Raw genomic sequence first — 9,246 nt, 5'->3', positions numbered from 1 at the left:
GAAATTAGAGGTCCAAGATCAAGGTGTAGCAGACTTGCTTTTTCCTGCCATCTCTCTCATAGGCTTGCAAGTGGCCTTCTTGCTGTGTCCTTACGTGGCCTATATCCTTCTGTCTCTTCTCTTTCTCTTCTAAGGACATCAATCTTATTGAGTTAGGGCCATATTATGATTACATTCTGTCCTGCCTCTGGAAAGGCCCTGATTCCTAATACAGTCACATTGAAGGTTAGAGCTTCAGTCTGTTAGTGTATATGGGGCGTGAAGGAGAAAGCACAGCTCTGTCCATAACTATAGGTTAGCAGGCTGTTGCGGATAGAACAATATGCCAAGATTCCACCAAATATTCCTGGTGCATTAGTAAATAAAACATTGACACAGATGCACAGCATTATACTTGGGAGGTAGGGGCTTTTGGTCCACGCAGTCTGCAGTCTCTTCCATAGTCCAGCTGCCCAACATTTTCCTAGCTGACAGTCTAAGAGCAACAAAAGGGGGTGGAAGGTCCGTATGGCCCAGGATGTGCACTTGGTTTTGTTGGCTTTGGCTTCCAGTTCCAGGGTTTAATTGATTTGGACTTGAGCCATTCACAGTTTCACAGATGGTCGAACAGGCTATATTCAATGCCTTCTTTCCCTGGGAAGAGACCGATGTCATTTTATGACACTTAACTTGTGTTTACGTGAGCATATTTATGTTTAATATTTGAAATTTCCAGATGACATATATACTTAAATATTATGGTGAGATCTCCCTTGCAAGCACTAAAGGAGGCTCTCCAGAGACCAGACAAGCGTGTGAGGAACACCATAGGAAACATCAACTCTAGGGTCAAATTGTAAAGCTTGCTCTAAGAAGATAGAAGCTGGACAGATGACTCGGGGGTTAAGAGCACTGGCTGCTTGCTCAGAGCGTCTTGGTTTAATTTGCAGCACCTACAACTCTCTGTAACTCTAGTCCCAGGATATCTGATACCCTCTTCTGGCCTCTAAAGGCGCCAGACATAAAAATACATCCAGTTGAAACACCCATACACATGAAATAAATAAGGAAAATTTTATTGCTTTTTTTTTAAGCCAGAAGGACAGTTTTGACTCAAGAAGGGTTACAGGGATAGGGGTAGGAGCTACTGAAATAGGATCTTAAAGGAGGAAGACACTCAACTCTGACCCAGCAAGGGAAAATAGGGATTTATAAGCAAGGAGGAGGGGTCAGCTGAGACAGATTACTAAAGGAAAACACTGAAGATAGGGAATTCTAGCGAAACTGTGAAGCTATGTAGGATAATAGGATACCAAGGGTGGGGTAGGATGGGTAGGAGTGTATGTACCAAACTGAGTTAGCTCAGTTCTTTCTGAAAATGGATTCTATAAGGACAGGAGGGAAGTCCAAGCTTATAGCTGATTAGACAACAGTATGAATAAAGTTAAGATAAAAAGAGAAATTCTTTGGATAGGTAGGTAGGTAGGTAGGCAGATAGATACACAGATGGTGAAATAGAAGGCAGATCGATGATAGGTATGTGGGTTGTGACCCCTTTGGAGGCTCAAATGACCCGGTGAAAACAGGGGTCACCTACGGCCATTGGAAAACACAGATGTTTACATTATGATTCATACAGCAGGAAAATTACAGTTGTGAAGTAGCAACAAAAATAATGTAATAGTTTGGAGTCACCATACCATGAGGAACCGTATTAAAGGGTGGCAACATTAGGAAGGCCGAGAACCACTGCTCCAGATGATTGACAAACACATCATTACATCAGTTGATTGATTGATGCCTCCACTTTTTTTTTACTTATCACACTATTAGGGGGTTGATATTAAATATTCCCCAAGTCTTATGTGTTCAAAGTGGTGCCCCCAGTACAGAAGCGAGGCATTAGGGTTGTGGCTGCTTTCTGAGGTTTCTGACTTCATTAAGTGGATTAATTCACTTGGAAATGTAGAGCTCACAGAGACTTGGGGAGGAGGCTCTGTTTTTTAAAGCTCTCTGTGTTTCTGCTCCTTCCCAATAATGAGCACCTCTGTTCTAGCACGTGTCTTCCTGCCACCAAATCCTTCCTCACCACAACCTGGAAGCACTGGAGTCATGAGCCCATGGACTAAAACCCCTGAGACCGTGAGCAAAGCAAACCTCTCCTCTGTTGAATTGTTTGTCTCTGGTATTTTATCATAGCAATGGAAGTTAACTGTTGTACTCATGGTCAACTATGGTCTAAACCTATCAAATGGAAAATTCTAGAAATAAACAATCCATAAGCATAAAGTTAAATGGTACTGCATTGCGGGAGGATAGTGGAATCTCATATTATCCTTGGGATGCTCAGTGTATGTAGGCTGCTTTTGCTCCCCTACTATTTAGTGTCCACCTTGGTTTTCGGATTGTCTTGGAACTATAGTGCTGGTGTTCAGTTAAGCAGTATTTTACTTACTAATGACCCCAAGACCAAAAGTAGTGATGCAGGCAATTTGGATATACCTAAAAGAAACCTTGATGTCCTTTATCTAAGTGGGAAAAACCCGGACTTTCTTGAGTTAATAAAGAAAATTTTATATAGAGAAGTTGCTAAGCTGTATAATAAAAACGAATCTTCTATTCATAAAAATATGAAGCAGCAAAAAGAGATCCAAGCTACTTTTGTTGTCATCCCTCAGGCTGCAATACAGTTATAGGTCAAATGCTTGCTTAAGATGCAAAACACTTCACATGAGCAGGGACTGTCTTCCTAACAACAGCAGCACCTTGGGTAGGAAAGCCAGAGCCTCTGCAAAGACTCAGTAGGTGACGCCCTGAAGTAACTGGCACAGGACACTGCAAGCTGATGATTGTCACATAGATCAAGGGACAGGTGAATGTGGAAGTTGGTGCTGTCTGTCTTGGACTCCATCTGCATGTCTTGGAATATGTCCCCCATGGATAATGGGTTGACAATATATGTAAAACTGAAAGAGAAATCCCCAGGCCTTCTGAAGGTGGGACGAGTGATGTGCGAACTAGAAAATCAAAATCACCACATTGCCACCTTTCTGCTCATGAATGTGATGGGACATGCTATGTTTTCAGGAATTTAATTTAATGTAGGGGAAAGATGGTGATCTGAAAGCTTAGCTGCCAAGTAGGAGTTAACTACCAAGTAGTAGCTACCAAGCCGTACTCTAACTTATACACTTTAAACATCTTTGAGGGTTACGTAAGCAGAGGTGGAAGCCTGGGTCTACGTCTTGGAAGGGGTTTGGTGTGGTTGAAAAGCAAAAAGAAAATCTAATTAACTAGGAAGTTATGTCAAGTGGGAGAAAAGGTAATTTGCACATGTACATGTATGTGTGTGTGCATATGCGTGAGTACATATAGGTATATGTGTATATAGGTGAGGAGTCAATCTCAGGTTTTATACCTCAGGACCTGCCCAACTTTGTATGTTTGGGTTTTGTTGTTTTAGTATTTTTATTATTTTAATTATGTGTGTGTGTGTGTGTATGTGTGCGTGCGCGCGCATGCTCACGCAGGTGCCTACAGAGGGCAGAAGATGTTGGATCCCTGGGAGCTGGCTAAGATGATTACACCCTACTCATTATGTCTTCGGTAAGAGCCGTACTCACTCTTAACCCCAGAGCCCTCTCTCTAGCCCTTAACTAGCTTCTCTTTTATTTTTAAATGATTTCTTTGTTTTTATTTTGTGTGTGTGCGCCTTCCCTCCATATTTGTGTCTCAGTGTGTGTGCAGTGCCCACAAAGGCCAGCAGAGGGCATCAGATTTGGCATGTAAATAAAAGATAATCTAGTTTGTAGGAAGGGCTCTAGAGAACCTAGCAGTTTGAGAGCTGCTGGACTAAAATCTTCAGTGAAGATCAGGAGTAATTCTCTTTCGTAGTATGTGATTTTTCTAGCACATCTAATTGTTCTTGAGTTGGGGTCTTACTGTATAGATCAGGATGGCTTTGAACTCACAGAGATCTGTTTGTCTCTGCTTCTAGAGTCCTGGGTTGGCAGACATGCACCACCACACCTGGCTTATATTTTTTGTTTCTTAAAGCAAGGGTATTAACTTTTTTCCTTTGGGTTTTTTTTTTTTCAAGACAGGGTTTCTCTGTGTGACCTTGGCTGTCTTGGACTCACTTTGTAGACCAGGCTGATCTCAAACTCACCGAGATCCACCTGCCTCTGTCCTCTGAGTGCTGGGATTACAGGGGTGCACCATGCACGCCTGGCAAATTTATTAACTTTAGCATTATGTCCCCCATGGCTAAGCAGAAGCAGGGGGCACATTTAAATACCAGCCAGCCATCCAGCCAGGTAGATAGACAGACAGACAGACAGACAGACAAAAGTATTTCTGTTGATACCTAATGGGTAAAATTAAAATAAGGCAAAACAACAAACAAAGTATAGGGTAGATGACAAAGAGATTTGTAAATTACTGAGGAAAATTTGCTGGGTTGGAGAGACGGCTCAGTTGTTCAAGGCTAGGTGCACAGGCAAAAATGTAAAAGAAAATTTGCCCTGACTACCAAAAAGCTTCAAATGCAGCTTTGAGGGAGAAACCTGCCCCCAAAAAACCTGTCCATAGTATCAAGACCCAGAAGGCTTGCTGAGCAAGTGAGCACATGACTTAAGGCTATGGAGAGGCTTGGATACACAAAAGGCAGACTCGGAGTACAGAGCTATTTGCATTTGTACATAACGAGATTAATAGACTAGAGATTCACATGAGGACTTCCATGTGGATGCCAAAAGAAGAGCTGGTCGGAGCCAAGTGTGGAGGATTAGGAGGGGCAGACACATCTAAACAAAAGCCTTCGAGCCTCTCGAATTCAGAGATCAATACTGCCCACAGGCTGACAGTGATTGCCAATGAGACTGATGCTAGCCTGGGTGGTATTAATGATCTATTACCCAGGGAGAAATATTAGTCAGACCACATTTGATCTCTTCGGAGTCACAACTCAGGAATATTGGCAAGTGGAAGTTAAGGTGTTGAGCTAAGAGAAAGACTGAAAACCACACTTAAGATTTAGAAGAACTGAGTTATGTTTAATTTATTCAATGAAAGTTTTCTATGTGATTGGTTGATATCAGGGGTTGTCATAGTTACTGGTGATATAGCTCCAGACAAACGATCCATCCTGGGAAAAAGAGATTCCAGGAAAGAGCAATAGCTGGCCAGCGCTATGTAGATGAGCTTTGAAGTATAGACTGATGGCCCCGGGGAAGGAGGTATAAAAATTAGGGGCCTTGAAGTAGCCTACTTAAGGCTTAAGTACTTAAGGGCAAAAACAAACTCAAGTAAAATACTCGACAGTCAGCAATGTGGGAAGGGTGTGTTGTCTTGGCATTAGCCGGCTCTCTTTTGCTGGAATTGTTAATACAGGAATTCCTATTCGGTTTTTATGTCTCTAGTGCCAAGGCTCAAACCCAGGGATTGACGCATATGAGGCAAGCCCTCTGCAACGGTATCACTCTACCACCACCTCCAGACCTCAGTCTCTCTCTCTCTCTCTCTCTCTCTCTCTCTCTCTCTCTCTCTCTCTCTCTCTCTCTCTCTCTCTCTCTCTCTCTCTCTCTCTCTCTCTCTCTCTCTCTCTCTCAGAAACAGGGGTTCATGTAGCCCAGGCTGGCCTCAAAAGGATTACCCCAGCCGTGTGACCCTCCTCCCCAAGTGCTGAGACTATAGAGGTGTGCCACTTCCCCCAGTTTATGTGGTATCATGGATCAAAACCAGGACTTCATGCACGCTAGGCAAGCCTTCTATCAACTGAGACACGTCCCAAGCCATTCTTCAATTATTTTAAAGGCATGTTGCATACACATGATAAGATATTTGAGAATTAGAAGTCAAATAAGGAAGAGAGAGAGAAAAAGGTTTCCCAGAATTTTCTTGAACATGGATCACTGATATATCACTAGTGCTACTTTTGCATTAATTATTGGAATCTTGCTGCTCTTGCAGGGCACCCGAGTTCAGTTCCTGCACCCACATTACATGGTTCACAGCTCTAATGACCTCTTCTGGCCTCTATGGGCAACTGCACTCACATGCACTGCACATGCATAAATAGTAAAAATAAGTAATGTAAACAAAATCTTGCCGTTTTATAGCCTTGTGGCCCTGTTTACTTAACATTATAAATGCTTCAACACTATTTAAGGTTATTTGCAGTATCATTGGCCGGTGGAATATTAGTAGTGTATATGCCACACACTTTAAAATTCTTCTGTTGGGGGATATCCCTGATAATTGTTGCATGTCTCTTTGGTTGTAAAAGACTCTGTGAAGAATGGCACTGTGGAAGATACCCTATCATCTGACATTTACTTAGGATAGGATTTTCAAAGTCTGGCATGATTTGGGGTGCATATTAATAGCCAATTTCAGGAGGGGCCAAACCCACTTGTATCTGATCTTAATGCGCTCTGAGCAAACAATGTCGTCCGCAATTGTTTTAATTTCATGGGCAAAAACTGGTGTTGCTTTTTTTTTTTTTTTTTTTTTTTTTTTTTTTATTTCCTTAGCAGAGGAGTAAGGATAACAGTGTTTCAGATGCTTGTTAACTTCTTGGGCTGGTTCCCCGTGGATTTTCAGAAATTTTTTGTATTAAGTTGAATATACTATCTGCTAGACAGTAAGAAGGGGACTTTTCCACAACTCTCTCCTGTCTTCGTGGGAGTGCCGTTTCCTCCTTGCCTCAGTTCTTTGGTTTTGTTGATTTTTTTCCCCCAAATATTAGAAACAGTTCTCATAAACATAATGTTACAAAATTTAACTCTCTTCATGTTATAAAATAATATAAAAATAAAATGTGAAGGGCTGGAGGATGACTCAGCAATAAAAGTACTGGCTATTCTTCTAGAGAACCTGGCCTGCATTCTGAGTACTGACATAGCAGCTCACAAACTCTCTGTAACTTCAGTTCTAGGGGATCCCACACCCTCGTGTGGCCTCCATGGGCACTGCACACAAGAGGTACACAGGCATACATGCAGACAAAACATACACACACATATAATAAAATAGTTTCTAAAATGTAATATAAATGTATACAATAATAAATGTTTCAGCATATATTTCTAACAATATATCAAAATGTTTAACATTTATACCTAAGTGTATATGTGCGTGCATGCTAAAATACTAAAATTCAATAAGTAGAAGCAAAATGGATGAACACATAACAAACTAAAGAAATAGTTTGTACTAGCAACAAAATAAATTATAATGTCATCTGCTTGGTAATTGACACACAAACAAGATGCTAGCAAGTAATTTGCTAATATGCTAAGGATTAAGAACTCTAAAATTAAAAAAAAAAAAAGAATTCTAAAATGCTTATGTCCTTTGTCTTTTTTTTTTAATTTAAAGAAATTTATTGAAGATCTGAAAAACAACTCCTACAAGACTGACTTTTCCATAAAACGGTAGCTACATGATGCATTGCGTCTAACATGTTAAAACATGCATTAGACACAAATACAAAAACCATGAAAACAAGCCACCATTCTTTAACAATTTAACAAAGATAAAATGCCTAAGGAACAACATGGATAACTTGCAAAGGATGGGCTCTTTAAGCACCATTAAAAAAAAAAAAAAAAAAAAAAAGGAGCACAGATGGAAGAGTGTTCAGTTATATACACTGAAGTGAACCTTTGGCACTAGGAATCAGAGCATTTTGTCATAGAGCATTAACACGTATTATAAAAGTGCGTAGTGTCAAAGGATCAGAACCACCAGCATTCAAAAGCAGCTTTGTCAACTAGGCAATAAAACACTCTACAGCATGTCTCTGTTGTCCATCGCTGAACACACTGGTAGAAACTTTGAAATGAAAAAAAAGAAAGAAAAAAGGAGCGGTGACTTCTTTTATTTTCTCGGTTTAAATTCAAACAGAAAACAAACAGCAACTCTGTTATACACTAACGGCCTTCAAAGTATATCATTTGCACAAGAGAAGGGACTAAGAACCAAACTGTGTACAGAGATCCAAGCACAGTGCGAGAGCGAGCACACCCCTCACACGGCTTTCGGGATGGTACTCGGGAGGAGCCACTTCATAATCACTGGCGCTGAACAAAGTTGCAGAATTCTTTGCCAGGTACTTGAGAAAATCGTGTAGATAGTTCAGTAATAAAGCAAGGCTTTTCTCATCTAGAGGTGTATAGGTCAACATCGCTCCAATTCGCACAAATAATCTCAGTGAATGTGGCGCTCCATACACCTGGGACATGGGTGCATCGGGGTGATCCGCGAGAATTTCAGCGTACTGTGGTCTCTCAAATTTGTAGAGCAGCTGAGTGCCCAGCATCACATTGAAGTGCTCCTTCATCCCTGCCACAAACTCATTAACAGTATACTCCTTATTATCTGTATTTCCTCGAGATTTCTTGTAATTTGCATAATCCTCCAAAAACGGAATCCACGTTCTTCTTGGCAGGAAGAAAAAAAAAAGCTGGTTTGTTTGTTTGTTTTTGTTTTGTTTTGTTTTTGTTTTTTGTTTTTTGTTTTTGGTCTGGTGATCAAGTCCCAGTCATCCACAAGCCATGGTTCCAGCTCTTCAGGAATCTTTACGTTAACTTCAACTCTATTCATGAATGTCTTCATTTTCAACTGCAGGATCTACCCGGGCTCTTTTCTTCCTTGGAGGCTGAGGCGTCTCACTGGTGCTGCCACCATCTCCATTTCCAGGTGTTTTCTGCTTGTTCTGTTTTGTTTTCGCTTCACCACTTTTCTGTTGCAGACCAGATGTCTTCTTTCCTGGAAAAGCCCCTCTCATCCTGCCCTCTGCATTCTGTTCCTGATTGACCTTCTGAAGTTCTCGATGTTTTTGCAAGTTGGTGTCCACATATTTGAGTACTCTGCTTTCTGGGACCCATTCATCCCAATTTTTATTCCAACCACTGTAATGGATAAAGTATTTCACTTGTTTGTCCTTTATGGCAACCTTTACACACTTTGCTTCATAAAGAAGAGGCCCATGAAAGCACAGCACTCGCTCGCCCTCCTGGAATTTAGGCTTCGGGTCCTGCTTGGGTGCCATTTATAAGTGATTCGCCGCCTCCGCCTCCTCCTTCTCCCACCAGCCTCGACTACCGCCCCCTACTCTCTACCCCACCCAGCTTAGCGTCAGACGCGCCATCGGGCACAGCCAGCTCTACATCCTAGGCGCGATTTGCCAGGGCCGCCGCCTGACCTCACAGCACCGCGCAGCCGCCGCCTCAGCCAACGGCTGCCCGCCGCGCCGCGAGCCTG

General features: G+C 41.8%; 1 pseudogene; it reads right to left on the bottom strand.

Annotated features, from left to right (window-relative positions):
* Positions 1-7,954: 7,954 nt before the first annotated feature.
* LOC127196952 (mortality factor 4-like protein 1) lies at positions 7,955-9,042 on the bottom strand (annotated as a pseudogene).
* Positions 9,043-9,246: the final 204 nt, after the last annotated feature.

Source organism: Acomys russatus, chromosome 13 (assembly GCF_903995435.1).
Source record: "Acomys russatus chromosome 13, mAcoRus1.1, whole genome shotgun sequence".
In the NCBI taxonomy this organism is placed as follows: Eukaryota; Metazoa; Chordata; class Mammalia; order Rodentia; family Muridae; genus Acomys; species Acomys russatus.
Note: the sequence above shows the minus strand (reverse complement) of the source record. Positions and strands in the feature narration are given on the sequence as shown.